Source organism: Carica papaya, chromosome 9 (assembly GCF_054855325.1).
Source record: "Carica papaya isolate Zhongbai chromosome 9, ASM5485532v1, whole genome shotgun sequence".
NCBI classification, from domain to species: domain Eukaryota; kingdom Viridiplantae; phylum Streptophyta; class Magnoliopsida; order Brassicales; family Caricaceae; genus Carica; species Carica papaya.
Genome location: NC_142317.1, coordinates 31,583,201 through 31,598,676, shown reverse-complemented (window position 1 = coordinate 31,598,676; position 15,476 = coordinate 31,583,201).

Genomic DNA, 15,476 nt, shown 5'->3' with positions numbered 1-15,476 from the left:
TCCCTTGTTATAATCTTGAGGAGTATGATATAATTAATAAGATGATTAACCCCAGAAACAAACTCTTCTTAATTTTGATTCTATCAGTTGGTATAAAGTCATCTCAATATATATATATATATATATATATGATACAAAGTAGACAAAAGAAGCAAGTAGATTGATTAATGCACCCATTAATTTCCAACTGTGTTCTACTTTCTTAGTTTTCTTCATATACATAAGTTCTCTCCTAGCTGGTGGCTGCTCTAAAACAATGATCATCCCAAGAGTGCAGGAGTGAGTCTGAAAATCTGCATATATACATATATATATTATGTATATATGTTCTTAGCTCAATAAAGCTTCTGGCTTGTATATCAATACTCGAGAAATTCCATAACCAAATACATCCTTAGATATCATATTAAAATTTGTGCGTCGGATAGAGTAAAAACTTAAATAGATGCTTCGAAAAAATAAAATGTGATGTATGAGACAAATAAATCAATATTTTCAATGAGTATATTCGTTAATTTTATATCTCATAAATTATTAAAATAAAAATTTTAAAATAAACACATAATATTAATTTATTATAAATTAATATTTCTCTCAAAATTAAATAATCATAATAATTTAAAATTAATACAGCTTGAGTAAAACAAATATATATTTTAAATAATTTAAATTATTAAAATAATTTAGAAAAATATTATTATTTAAAAAATTATAATAATTAATTATTGTTATGTACTTTTATTATTTCATGAGTTACTTATATCGCTGTTCGTATTTCAAAAAAAATTTTTTAAAAAATAAAATTTTCATGAGATGATTTTACTCTAATAAATTTATTTTCTCAAGAACTGAGTCACAAATGACGTGTTTTTAATTTATATACAAAATATGTTTCCCTATTTGAAGATTAATCAATTTATTTTAAAGAATTATTTCGAGTTTACTATATAAACGTGACATGTATCCCCATACACAATAACATAATTGGAATACACAATATACCATACCCATCTTGAAATGAAGTATTCATATGAGCTACCAATATTAGTTTGCACATGACACCCACACTACTAAGGTGCGGATTAAGCTCTAATATGCAAATTTTAAGGTATACGATCCGAATCTTATCAGTGCCCCCAAACATAAAACCGTTGAAATAGCATACACATTACATCAATCAATAAAATATGTATGTTAATATTTAATTAAAAAATTCAATTAGTTCAATAGAATCACCGAGTTACGACGATAGTAAGACAAAATAAAACTCTGCAAAGATGATAAATTTAAAAATTAAAATCATCACATCTTACTGAAAGTGGGATGCGACATTATAGAGTAACTAATTTAATTTTAGAGATTTCAAGTTTAAAATGATGGGAATATATCAGACATCTGTCTTACATTATTCCCATTAATTATATAATTAGCATGTCAAATTGATTTTTTTTTTTTTTACATTTGTTTAAATAATGATGCATGTATAACAAGTTCATATGTCAAGAAAAATGCAACCCAAAAGAAAATGTATGAAAAATAAGATATGGCAAGACAAAAATTTTCATGCATTCTCCTTTTCCTGCTACACTTTATCAGATCCTCTTATCAATATTTCTCTAATCCATTTTCATTTCCAGCATTCAGCTTAATGACTTAAAACCATTTCATAAGTTTTCTTGAATGCCATTTTTGATCTCCCAAAACACATATATATTTGCAAGCTTCTATATTCTCCTAACAAGCAAATAAAAAAGTAAGAAGAACTTGAAGAAGGGATTGTTATGGCTGAAAATAAACTTACAGCAAAATTTAGAAATGCATGAAGAAAAACAAAGCTAACATTATTATGCTCAAGCTAAGCCTACAAATACTAGAAAAGCTAAAATTATCCCGATGACGAAACAATAATTTACACGTTAAGAATATAAATATATCTCTTTTAATTTTGTAGGTATTTGTGGTTCATAAATTAAAATTATTATGTGTTATTTATTCTTGTAGGTGGTTGTAGTTTATATATTAGAGTTAATTATCATTCATAATTGAATTTTAAAAATTGTTTCAGTACTTATATACACTCAGTATAATTGAAGATTTTTTGCAAACGAGGACAATTGAAAATTTAAGTCTTTCTACTAATTTCTTGTACTTCTTCCTCCCATTTCTAACTATGTATATATATATATATATATATATATATCAAGTCCTGATTCATGCAACAGAATATGCACACCTTCATAACCCTCTCGGCTTCTCCTTCTCCTCTTTGTTTTTCTTAATTTCCCTCATAAAAAAACACAAAGGGAATCTTCATTCCCAACATCGTGCCTTTTAGCTTTGGCATTGGCCCCTTTCAAAGCTGATTTCACAAACTCCTTTCACCTCGATCAACGGCCCTCATTTCTTTCATGCTGTTCTTCTTCCTCGAATAGGCAATCAACAGCTTCGCGCTTCCTCATTTCTCTGTCTTCATCACCAACCATCAGTCATCATCACGCCTCAGCGTCGCTTGCTCTCGGAGTTTCCTGCTCTTGCTTCAAGGTTTCCATCATCATTGATTAACTTCATCATCGTCACACCAGCCATTTGCTTCTGCCTCACCATCATTGCGCCAGTCTCCTACGAACAGGAGGAGGAGGAGGATGATGTTTAAAACGCATGTTTTTGGGGGCGAACTTCTTAGGGAGCCGGGCTTAAAACAGATATAGGCTGGGACGGGGGGAAGAACAAAAATGGGTTGGGTCCATTTTAGGCCTGGCTCGATTGGGGAAAAGGGCAAAAGGAAAAGAGAAAAGGAAAGGAAAGGAAAAGAAGAGGCTGGGTTTTATTTTAAATTTAGTTTTCTGGCCATCTTCTTTTTTTCTTTTCTATTTTTAACTATTTTAGATTTATCTTTTTTCATCCACACCCCTAGGTTTTTTTTTTCTTTTTTATTTACATCCCCCACGACTCGTTTTTCTTTAATTTTCATTTCATCTCATTTTTTTTAAAAAAGATTATTATTTTTTTCGTTCCCATCATTCTGTTTTCTTTTTCCTCTTCTTTTTCTTACCGTTTTTTGTTTATTTTCTTCAGAGAATGTAAAATAAAAGTAGCAAAAGTAATAAAAAAAACTTTTTTGATGAATTAAATTAATTTTTTTCTTTTATATTTTTGTTCGTTATTCTTAAAAGTTAAATGTACTCAAATAAAATTAGAATATAATATGTATATTTTTTTTTACTTGATCATTTGTAAAAAAAGTAAGTAAAAACTAGAATTGTCTTGAATTTATTAGTAAAAACAAAATTTTCGTTTTTATGCCCTTGCTTCATTCATCATTTGTCTTCTTTTTCTTTTTTTCTTCTTTCTTCTCTCTTTTATTCTTCTCTTGTTCTCTTTCTCTTTCTTCTTTTCTCACTTTGTTGTGATGTGAACTTACCTAACAAGTGTACTAGTTCGAACACGTACTGTAACAGTAAATTCGTATATCGTCACATGAAAACTAATATAACAATTATTAGAGTCTCAACTAATTGATATTATTTTGCTAACGACTAAAATATAGACTAAAGCTTAACAAAAAAAACAATAATGAATTAGGATTAATTAACAATCAAGATAAAATGTCGGTTAAGATCTTAGATCCACCCTAAGTTCAACTATGAATTTTTTTAATTCAATTTATTACTAGAATTTTCAACCAATTTCATTTAATTATGTAATAATCTATTTCTCAAGATAAATTACCCTACCCACTTCATAATAACACGCATATCTATATGAATTAGTATGAATCGGTGCATTAATATTCAATTATCAAATATATAAATCATTCCAAGCATCTCTACTCGCATTCAATCTATTGTGCTAATTTAATATTATAATAAACGATCAATCTCTGAATTCAATCATTTATCATAACTCAATAAATAAGTGATCAGTCTATTTATGCATTAAGCCACAAGATAATACATAAGGATTGAAAAAAAGGATTTTTATAGATTAAATAAGAAAATCACAAAGTATCCCTTAAGATTTCATCAAAGATCCTAACAGAAAAGTTTAGTTACTCATTTTAAAGATTGTAAGAATCAAATATAAGGAAAATATGAAACGATTTAAGATTAAATCACTAGTAGAAGCTCTTGATATCTGCAGCCGTCCTCTCTTATTTTCTCCTCCTTCGGTCTATGTCTCTTTTTGAGATAATTCTCTCTTTATATAGTTCAAGACCTAATACTTTGACAAAATCCAAATATGATCTGTCACGTCCCACGACCATATCCAATTGACACACGATCGTGTCTCCCAGGCACACGCCCATGTCTCTTTCACTGAACGAAACAGAAACGTTATCTTTTTAACGTATAGTCGCGTGTTAACTTAGTATAAGGCACACGGTCTTGTCTTCCAGGCAAACAGTCGTGTTTCACTCCTCTTCAGAAACAGAAAAGCTACCTCCTTAACACATGACCATGTGTCATGGCCATGTCTCCCATATCTTTATGTTTCAATCCTTTTTCGTCCAAATCTTGCTCCAATCCGCTCTAATTTACTTCCAAGTCCCAAACTCATTCCTGAAAGATGCCAAAGACAATCCAATAATATATATGGTAAAAATTAATCAAAATTAACTCAAATGAAATAGAAAAATATTTATAAAATTCAATTATATCAACTCCCTCACACTTGAGCTTTTAATTGTTCTCAAGCAATCTTAAATCTATTCCATAACAAAACCATAAATGAAATCTTCCTCATCAATACTATATTAACTCATGATAATACAAAATAATGTGTACAAAGGTATAATCATCTATGGAAGAAAATTTAACAACTTCAAAATATAGACCCCATCTTGTCCCATCTTATTCTTAGAAATTAAGTATCCAAAACATTCTATGAGTCATTCAATTATTCGTAATATCCAAGCTTTTTAACCGAAAATATAATCAAACTCAGTTGGCAAAAGAGTAGGCATACATGAAACTCTATTTTCATTTTATTTTTTAAGCACCTTCTTAGTTGTCCGAAATGTCAGTCAACCTTTTTACGCGAGTGCTGACATTGGTGACGCTTGCCCTCGATTACTCAGTTGATCACACTTCTGAATGACCAGTAGGTCTGCTCATAACCATCATTTTATTTTTTGAGCCAAATCGATCCACTAAGGAGTAAACTAGCCCTACCAAAAGCAATTGCGTTCCCAGGACTCAAAATTGAGATCTCTGGTTAAATTAGCATAACGTTGAATCGCTAAGCTACACCACTTGGTGGTGTAAAATTGAGTGGTCAACGGAGTAATTTTTTTTTGCTATTGTCTATACTCTTAACCACCATTTTATATTTCAAGTCAAACTGGTCCACTAAGGAGTAAGTTCTCCCTACAAAAAACAGTTGCAATTCCAAGGGTCAAACTGGAAACCTGTAGTTAAGATAACATAGCACTGAACTGCTAAGATATGCCCTTGGTGGTGTAAAATTGAGTGATCAGCGAAGTATTTTATTTTATTTTTCTTTTTGCATATATATATATGTATATCTAATTCTATGCAAAAATATATTTTCTTTTGCAAAGAATTATTTAGTTAAGACAAAAGAACAAATTTCATTACTCAAAGGATGCAGAAGATACCAAACTCTTAAAACTTGAATAAACTAAATAAGGTCAAATACTTCTATTGTTAAACTATTTTCACAAACAATCAAATCCCATTACATATACATTCAATGCCATAATTATCATTATAGGCAGTCATGACACAACAAGACACATCAAGATCAAACCATAGAACTTCATTAAGATTTAAAGGATAACAGCAAATATAAATAACTAGAACCACTTCCCCACACTTAAATGCTACTATGTCCCCATAGTTTGCAAAATAGAAAAATAGAAGATAATGACGACAAAAGAAATAAAACTTCCCTAAAATTTTAATGGAGTAGCATCCATTGCAGCCTTAGTAAAATTTGTGAAAAACCTAAAAACATACTGACAAATACTAAGGGAAACTAAGCAAACAAGTTAGTGGTAAAGGAGAGAAGGGAACTAAAAGATACAAAAGGCAAAGATAAACTGAAAAATAAGAATAAAAAATGAAAATAAAATTAAAAAAATGCAAAAGTGAGACTAACTATCTGAAAGTGGGTAGGGTGGGGGCTTTAATCCTATATATTGAAAGTATGCCATCATATAATGCTCCATTCGCCTTTGGCATTCTTCAGTTCTTTCTTGTCCCCTACTAAGCTGCTCTAATCTCTCTTTTATGGTAGAACTTGGACTAAAAACTGATCCTAAATTGGTCTGGGGAAAACTAGGCCCACCCCTATCTATGGGTCTTTCTCTTCACTAGAGATAAGGTCTTTCTTCTAGTAAAGCTACTTGCTCCTCGACTTTTTCATTCTTCGTGTCACTCATTTCTCCATTCATGATACCTTATTCCAATATATCTTTGATGTAATTTTTTTGAAAGATACCTTGCATGACTGGATTAAGTTTATAAATCATGAAACAAGTATCATATAAAATATATGCATATTTCATGGATTTAGACATATAAAAAGTAATTTTCTCATCAAATACGTTAAGAGTAAATTTGCCATCATGAACATGAATTAAAGCTCTAGCAGTTGCTAGAAATGGTATTCCTAAGATAATTGGTATCTCAAAGTCCTCTTCTATATCCAAGATCACAAAGTCTACTGGAAATATAAACTTCTTGACCTTAAATAACATATTTTTTATTATTCTAACCAGAATTTTGACAGACCTATATGTTAATTGTAAAGTAATCTTAGTAAGCGTAGGTTTTCTCAATCCTACCTTCTTGTAAGTATCATATGACATTAAATTGATGCTATCTCTTGAAACACATAATTTTTTTTTTTAATTGAAATATCACCTAAGTTACATGAAATAGTAAACTTACCTGGATCCTTCAAATTTTATGGCATCTTGTTTTGTAGAATAGCTGAGCATTCTTCGTTAAGCATTACCATGGCCACGTCTTCCAACTTCCTCTTATTTGAGAGAATCTCCTTTAGGAACCTTACATAGCTAGACATCTGTTTTAAAGATTCAATCAAAGGAATTTTAATATGTAGCTGTTTAAAAATATCTAAAAACTTACTAAATTGTTTATATTTTTGTTGTTGCTTCAATATCCCTGGATATGGAATATTGGAGTATTCTCCTCCTTGATTGGACAACTCCTTCTCTTGATCTCTTTTAATTTTTTTTTCTTCATTATTTGGGTTGTTCTCATCTGCTTGTGTTCTCTTCCTTGCTTCTATCTCTATTAATTGCTTTCCACTCCTCAATGTTATAATATTCACATGCTCCCTTGAGTTGGTCTCTGTGTTGTTTGGCAAAGTTCCTTGGGTATGCTCGAAAATCAATTTTGCTAATTGTCTAATTTAGTTCTCTAGACTCTTGATGGAGGCTATCATTACTTTGTAGCTTAGTGTCTGTTGTTGTCATGAATTTGGCAAACATATCCTCCATGTTTGGCCTTCGTTCAATGGGGGGGCTGAGCTGGTGGGGCAGATTGTCTTTGATTATTTTGGTAGCCTCATGAAAAAATAGGATGATTCCTCCATCTAGGATTGAAGTATTAGAATAAGGATTCTTTTATTATCTTAGAGCATTCCAACATATTTCACTTATTCAGCTTGTTGAGACGGACCCCTTTGCTGAACTTCATAATTTTGAATTTGTATTGCTTACGCTGTCGCCATACTCATGTTGGCTATCTTTTTAGTTAAGGCCTCTATTTGCATAGGTAGAGCTGTATAATTGTCAACACTATGCAAACCAACATTATTTCTTGATGAAGATATCTCATTCTCCCATTGGTAACTATTATTTTCTATCTCCTCAATTAACTTGTAGGCACCTCAGTTGTCTTGTTATTTAATGTCCATCTAGTTGCTGCATCAATCATGGTCTTGATGTTGATAGTGAGATTATTTTAAAATGTTTGCACTTAAAGCCACATGGGTAGACCATGGTGATGAACTCTCCTTATTTGATCCCTAGAGTGATCCCAAGACTCATACAATGATTTGTCATTTAATTGTGCAAATGTGGTAATGTCATTCCTTAACCTACCTGTCTTTAAAAGGGGAAAGTACTTGGGTAGAAAGTGTTCAACCATGTCCTTCAAGTAGCGATGGAACTAGCTAGTAACGAATTCAACCAAGCTTTAGCTTTGTCCTTCAATGATAAAGGGAAGAGCTTCAACTTGATTGCATCATTGTTAACTCTATTGTGCTTAAAAGTGTTGCAAATCTCTAAAAAAATTAGCAATGTGGTCATTGAGATCTTCAGTGGGAACCCAAAAAATTGTACACACTATTGAATCATTTGGATGATGGCTAGCTTAATCTCAAAGTTGTTAGCTGCTACAGTCGGCCTTGTGACACTTGGTTTAGTTCTAATAAAACATGGAGTATTATAATATATCATTGTACGACTTCTTCACTCCTAATGAATTTCTAACACGAGACAAGTGTCGTCTACTTTTTATGTGTACTATCAGTCTATGACAAATTCTTTTGATTTCTCGATCAAAAATCAATAGCTTTACGCTACTTCTGGTCATTTACTACAGAATCCACTGCAAATAGTTAGACAAAACAAAACATACAAAATAAAACTACTAAATTAATAAAAATAAGCTAATTTTAATATTGATAGTTTTAATCCCTCGCAACGGCGAGAAAAACTTATTGTGATGTGAACTTACCTAGCAAGTGCATAAATTTGAACGCGTACTACAATGGTAAATTCGGATATCGTCACACGAAAACTAATGTAATAATTATTAGAATCTTAACTAATTGATATTATTTGGCTAACGAGTAAGAAAATAAATATAAACTAAAGCTTAACAAAAAAAATGATGAATTAGGACTAATTAACAATCAAGATATAATGATAGTTAAAATTTTAGAATCCACCCGAAGTTCAATTATGAATTTCTTTAATTCAATCTATAACAAGAACTTTTACCCAATTTTATTCAATCATATAGTAATCTTTTTCTCAAAATCAATTATCCTACCTACTCTATAATAACATACATATCTTTATGGATTAGTATGAATCAGTGCATTATCATTTAATCATCAAATATATAGATCATGCCAAATATCTCTACTCACATTCAATCTATTGTGCTAACTTTAAATTTTAATAAACAACCAATCTCACAATTCAATCATTCATCATAAATCAATAAATAGGTGATCAGTCTATTTATACATTAAGTCACAAGATAACAAATAAGGATTGAAGAAAAAAGCTTTCATAGATTAAATAAGAAAATCACAAAATATTCCTTAGGGTTTCATCAAAGATCTTAGCAGAAAAATTTAGTTACTCATCCTAAAAAAATTGCAAGAATCAAATTTAAGGAAAATATAGATTTAAGATCCATAATGAGTATTGCAGACATATCAAAACCACATTTCAAAAACATAAAATGAAATAACACTTATATCAAAGTAAAATTTAAACAAATATTTTCTTAACAAATATGAAAGATAAATAAAATATGTACATATTTTTATACTGAAAGTACGTAAAATGTCTCAAAACTACGTAGGCTATGAATTCATAATATTTACTTGTCTTAGGTCCTTAGCAGTTGTAGTCTTAATTCTAGTAGAGTTTTGACTTTATTTATGACTTTTTTTTCTAAAAAAATTCAGTAGAGTTTCAGGATAATTTTTGGTCACTTTCTTGATTCAAATATATCCAACACAATACTCAAAAACTAATCCCAAAAATTAAAGAGAAACTGAACTTCAAAACTTAAGAAGAAGCTTACCTTTCTAACGGTTTATAACTTCTTTTTGATCGTGATCCTTATTCTTATTCTCTTCCTCTTTCTCTGCTCTCACAAATTTAGTAGAATTTTTTCAATATTTTTTATCTAAGACCACAGAATACTCTCAAACATCACACACTCCGTACTCTATATTCTTCCTTCACCTTTATGTTTTTTACTATTTTTCTCTCATCCGGAATGTCTCTTCCTCACTTATCCTATCTTTTATTTATAGGAGTGGGGAGCCACTTGGAAAATGTTATCACCATTCTGTCTTACTATTTCATCATGTCACTTCACTTAAAAGATTATCACTCTTCACATATCGTTTTATTTAAAAGATATTTTCACATCCCACTTCATCTAAAAGGTTATGATTTTTCACATGTCATTTTATCTAAAAGATCTTTTCACATGCCACTTCATTTAAACTGTTACTACTTTTTACATGTCACTTTATCTAAAATTTGTCATTTTCTATTATATCTTTTTATCTAATAGTTACAACTTTTTATTATACTACTTTATTTAAAAGATTCTCACTTTTTCTCATGAATCTTCATGCTTATTCTACCTCCTTCATCCTTATCCATTATTTTTTCATTTGACTCTAAAATATGTCCTTAACTTTATTATATATTTTCAAACACATACAAAATTAAATTAAATATATCAAATATAAGAAATTAACTCGGAGGTATTTTCAAGTTATCACACATGGTCATGTGTTAACTCAGTATAAGGCATACGACTGTGTTTCCCAGGCACATTGCCATGTTTCACTCCTCCTTAAAAATAGAAATGCTAGCTTCTTAACACATGGTTGCGTATTATGGCCATGTCTCCCATATCTTCATGTTTCAAGCCCAAGTCTTGCTCCAATCCACTTTAATTTGCTTCCAAGTAAAAAACTCATTCCTGAAAGGTGCCAAAGATAATCCAACAATATATATGGCAAAAATAAATCAAAATTAACTCAAATAAAATAGAAAAATATCTATAAAATTTAATTATATTTACTTTTTTTTTTAACAAATTGCTATATATAAACAAAATGAACGACTTTTCTTTTAAAGGACTAAAGAAAAATGCATAACGGTGTATTACCTTTTTAGGTGTTGAAGGCGTAATGAAATTGGGGGGGGGGGGGGGGGGGGAGCTTTATCTTTTTAGGCATCAAAAGTGGATGCATAATAAAATGTCATGTTACCTTTGTAGGTATTAATGGTCAATAGAATGTCACATTGCCTTTTTAGTCGTTAAAAATGATGCAAAATGATCAAAGACAAAATATATAAATGAAACGTTATCTTTTTAGATATTAAAGGCGAATATAATACAAAATATTATTTTAGCTTTGTAGGCGTTATAGGTGAAAGTTGAAATGATGTCTTTCTTTTTTAGGAATTGAAGGCAAAATGCATAAAATGAAGTCTTGCCTTTTTAGTTATGAAGGCTAATATAAAATTAATGACGCCTTACCTTTTCAGGTATTGAAGGTAAATGTAGAATAAAACATTTTGTCATTTCAAAAACAGAAAGTGATTGCATAAAATAATTCATCTCAATTTTAAATATTAAAGAAAAAATCTATGATTCGTTTGTGATGTCATTCTTATATTTCTAGCGAATATTCTCTATTTATCTCATTTATTTCTACTGACCTATCTCATGAAAGTATGATTTAGGTTAGCACTTTATATAACATATTCATGCTTGCTAGCCCCTTTATCTAACTTGTTATAACATATAAAATCAATATGCTCATTATAAATATATATATATATATATGAGAAACATCATCTCGGTATGTCTCTCATGGATTTATTATCTATTAAACATATTATAGGATCAAATAAAACATATCCACTGAAGAAAATATCCACAATATCCGTACTACTACAACACCCAACACATTCCTAGCATACTTTGTCATTATCGAACAATCTTAACTCATATTCACCTAGGTTTCTAACATGTAGTAATAATTGTATCTTCTCCATACTTGCATATCCTAGATTTTTCAGAAAATCTTTCAACATAAACCATCCAAATTAATTTGCATAAATTTTACCATAAACATTCATCTCTGCTCCCACATACGTTAACTCTCTATCAAACCAAAATCTTAAATTATGATGAAATCTTAAATTAACTACGATGTCATCATATCTCTTAATTTAGTAATTATTGCAATAAAATTAGTTTCTAAGGAAAAATAATGAAACATCCAATAATAATATACATGTAGTTTCTAAACTAGAAATTGAAAGTACTTATTTTGTTCGGCATATTTTTTTACTAATTTTTACTCCCGACTTTAGAGAGTTCTCAAAGAAATGGAATCTATAGTTGTTTTTATCATGAACGATGCTCTTTAAAGACAAGATGCATCAAATTGAGGAGGAGTATTAAATTCTAAAAGTGATAATGATGATATTTCAATAAGTGATAGCAAACAAAATAGGAGGGAGACTAATCAAAATGAATTGGCGCAAAATAGTAATGTAGCACCCGGAAAGGAGGAGGAAAAAAAAAAAAAAAAAAAAAAAAAAAAAAAAAAAAGGGGGGCCACGTCAGCAGCCACGTCAGCAGGCCCGGTCAGCAGTCCCGGCCAACCGGGGCCTGCCACGTGGCAAGATCGCGTCACTCCGAAAGGAACCACGTTGGCGATCCGCGTGGGTGCGATCCGACGGCCCAGATCAATCACGCGATCGGACGGCCCAGATTCAAACGCACGGACGGCCCAGATTCAATCAAAAACGAACGGCCCAGATTAAAACGAAACGAACGGCTGTGATCAAAAGGCAAGGGGTTATAAATAGAACCCCCACACCAGACCAAAAACCCTAGCCGCCAGCCGCTCGCCGGAGAAGACGAACCAGAGGCCGACCGCCGCCACCCGCCGCCACTCGCCGCCGCACCGGGGAAATTTCCGACCGCCGATCGAGGTAAATTTCATACCCCCGACTCGTTTTTCCCCACTGATTCCTCCTATGGCCAAATCGAAGCCGAAATCCCGGCCAAACGGCCGTAATACGCGGCCGAAGCCCAGCTGCGCCGCCGCGCCCCCTCTCGGTTTTTGCCTCCGACGAGGCCCTTCCCGGCCTCCGTTCGATGCAATTTTTATATCACCGTGATCACCATTCTTTTCTCTACAGGTTGACCGAAGCCAAATCACCAAAACACGAACTTCGCCGGAGAGTCGCCGTACCCGAGAGCGCCGCCGCCGGTAAGCTCCGTTTTTCCGTGATTTTTTGGCCCCCCGAGGGCCCTAGGGTTGTTTTCTGACAAGGACCAATGCGAGTGTGGCCGAATTCGGCCAAAAACGGCCGAAAACAGTCAACCCGAGGCGACTCGCCGCCGCCAGCGGCGGCGCCGTCTCCGGAGCACGGCGGAGCCGCCGTGCCGGAGTTGCGATTTGGGCCGAAAGAGGCCCTGGGCCTAATTTGGATTTTTTTGGAACCCGTGCAGGTACTGTTAGCGTGTTTCAGTTCCCCGGGAAAAATTCAGGGGAAAATTAGGGACAGCCTGCAGGCGCACTGTGAATCGTATTCGGATCCCGAAAACAAGTAAGGACCCCTCACCCTATTTCCTATCACGGTATTAAAGTTCAAAATGATAAAACAGTATTTCTTGAATTAACGCATGTGTGAAATTGCTTAAGGTTGCTGATGGAGCCCGAGTCTAGTGTGATTGATGATTTACTGTTATTTGACCTGTTTACAGCTTTAAATGCAAAATGAGGTTTGATGTGTTCATTTTACAGATTTGTGTGCATGCACTACGTTTTTATTAATTATGGGTTGAATGACTGAAAAACTGATACTGTATGTTGTCTGTTTGGTATGAATTACGATTTGCTTGTTTAAATGTGAATTGATGATGCTGATTGAGGAAAAGGAAAAATGAAAGATTGTGTAAACTGATAATTGTATTATGGGGGTCAGCCTGACTAGATATCCTGGGAGATGGTGGACGGACCGGGTCCGTAGGGAACCCTACCGGGATTGTGGTCTCACATGCCGGACGGGGTATGGAGATCTTATGGTTTTGGCGCCCATACCGGACGGGGTATGGGGACGGCCCGTTTCACCCTCATACCGGACGGGGTATTGAGGTTTATGGTTTTGGCGCCCATACCGGACGGGGTATGGGGACGACCCGTTTCACCCTCATACCGGACGGGGTATTGAGGTTCATGGTTTTGGCGCCCATACCGGACGGGGTATGGGGACGGCCCTGGAAACTGATTATGAATGTTAAAGGTTAACGGGTAGCGGAACCCCTATGGACCCCCACGGATACTAGTAGGCTGGTAAATGAAAAAAAAAAAGATATGTTGTACAATGATTGAATTACAAGAGGCGTGATAAGTGTTATGTTTTACAGCTTAGATTATTCAATGATTATGATAATGTTATTGTTTTTCTCATATTGTTTTTCATAAATTCCACCAAGGTAAGTGGATGGTAAAAGTTTTATTATTGATAAAAGGTTTTGTTGTTAATAAACGAGTTTATTGTAAATTATGCTCCATTGGTCTTTTTGTGGTTTTCTACCCACCTTTATCTCCGTGACGGTGAGATATCGTGATGTTCTTACTGGGCTAGTGTAGCTCACTCCTTAATTAACCATTTCAGATCAGGAAGACATGGTTCCCGAGCCCGTTCCGCAGGAGGACGACGAAGGGGATGCCTAGAGACTCTGTAGTCATACGCATAGTTTATTTTCGAGTTTTATTTCTTAGTTAGTTTAACCTTTTATATTTTAAGTACGTTTGTTTGGTTTTTCGTGTAAGGGATGTTAAATGAAATTTTGATCTCGCTTCCGCATTTGATATATTTAAATACTCATTTCATTTTAATATTTTCCGGGGCCGTTACAAGTAATTTTAAGATTACGAATCTCTATCTTTCAATAATATTTTTTTGATTGATCCTTAGGTTGCAAAGATCATGCATTAAGAATTTAACCATAGCTTAAAAAAATATTCTAAGCATATGTTATTTAATTGCATTTAAATATCCAATTTAATGTCTATTTAAGTAGGTTTTGACTTATATTTCTATTGTTAAAAATAGAAATTTAACCCGACGTTAAAAATGGAAATACTTTTAGATAAAAGTAGAAAATATTTTTTATTTTTGAAAAAGAAAAAACAAAATATAGAAATATATATTTTTAAGGAATAACTTGTAATATATGAAGTAAATAGTGTATTCAATAAGTAATCTATTAACTTTATGCTTTATTAATTGATAAATTTAATTTTAAAATTAAAAATAATATCAATTTATCAATAAATTAATATCTATTATAAATTATTTAAACAATGTTTGCTTTAAATTAAATAATAATAATAATTTAAAATTAATATTTATATTGAATAAAATAAATAAATAATTAAAATTATTTGTTTTTTCCCATAATTTTTTTAACATTTTAATATTTATCATTAATTCTTTAACATAAGTGACTAAATATAATAACTACAGTTTATACTGAAAACACTTCTAATATCTCATATATATATATATATATATACACACACACATATATATTTGTTGTGCTTAAGAAAAAACAAAAAACCAATAACAGTGCCAAACGAAATCTAATTTTTGCATGGACGACCCCATGCCATCGCGAAAACGATGA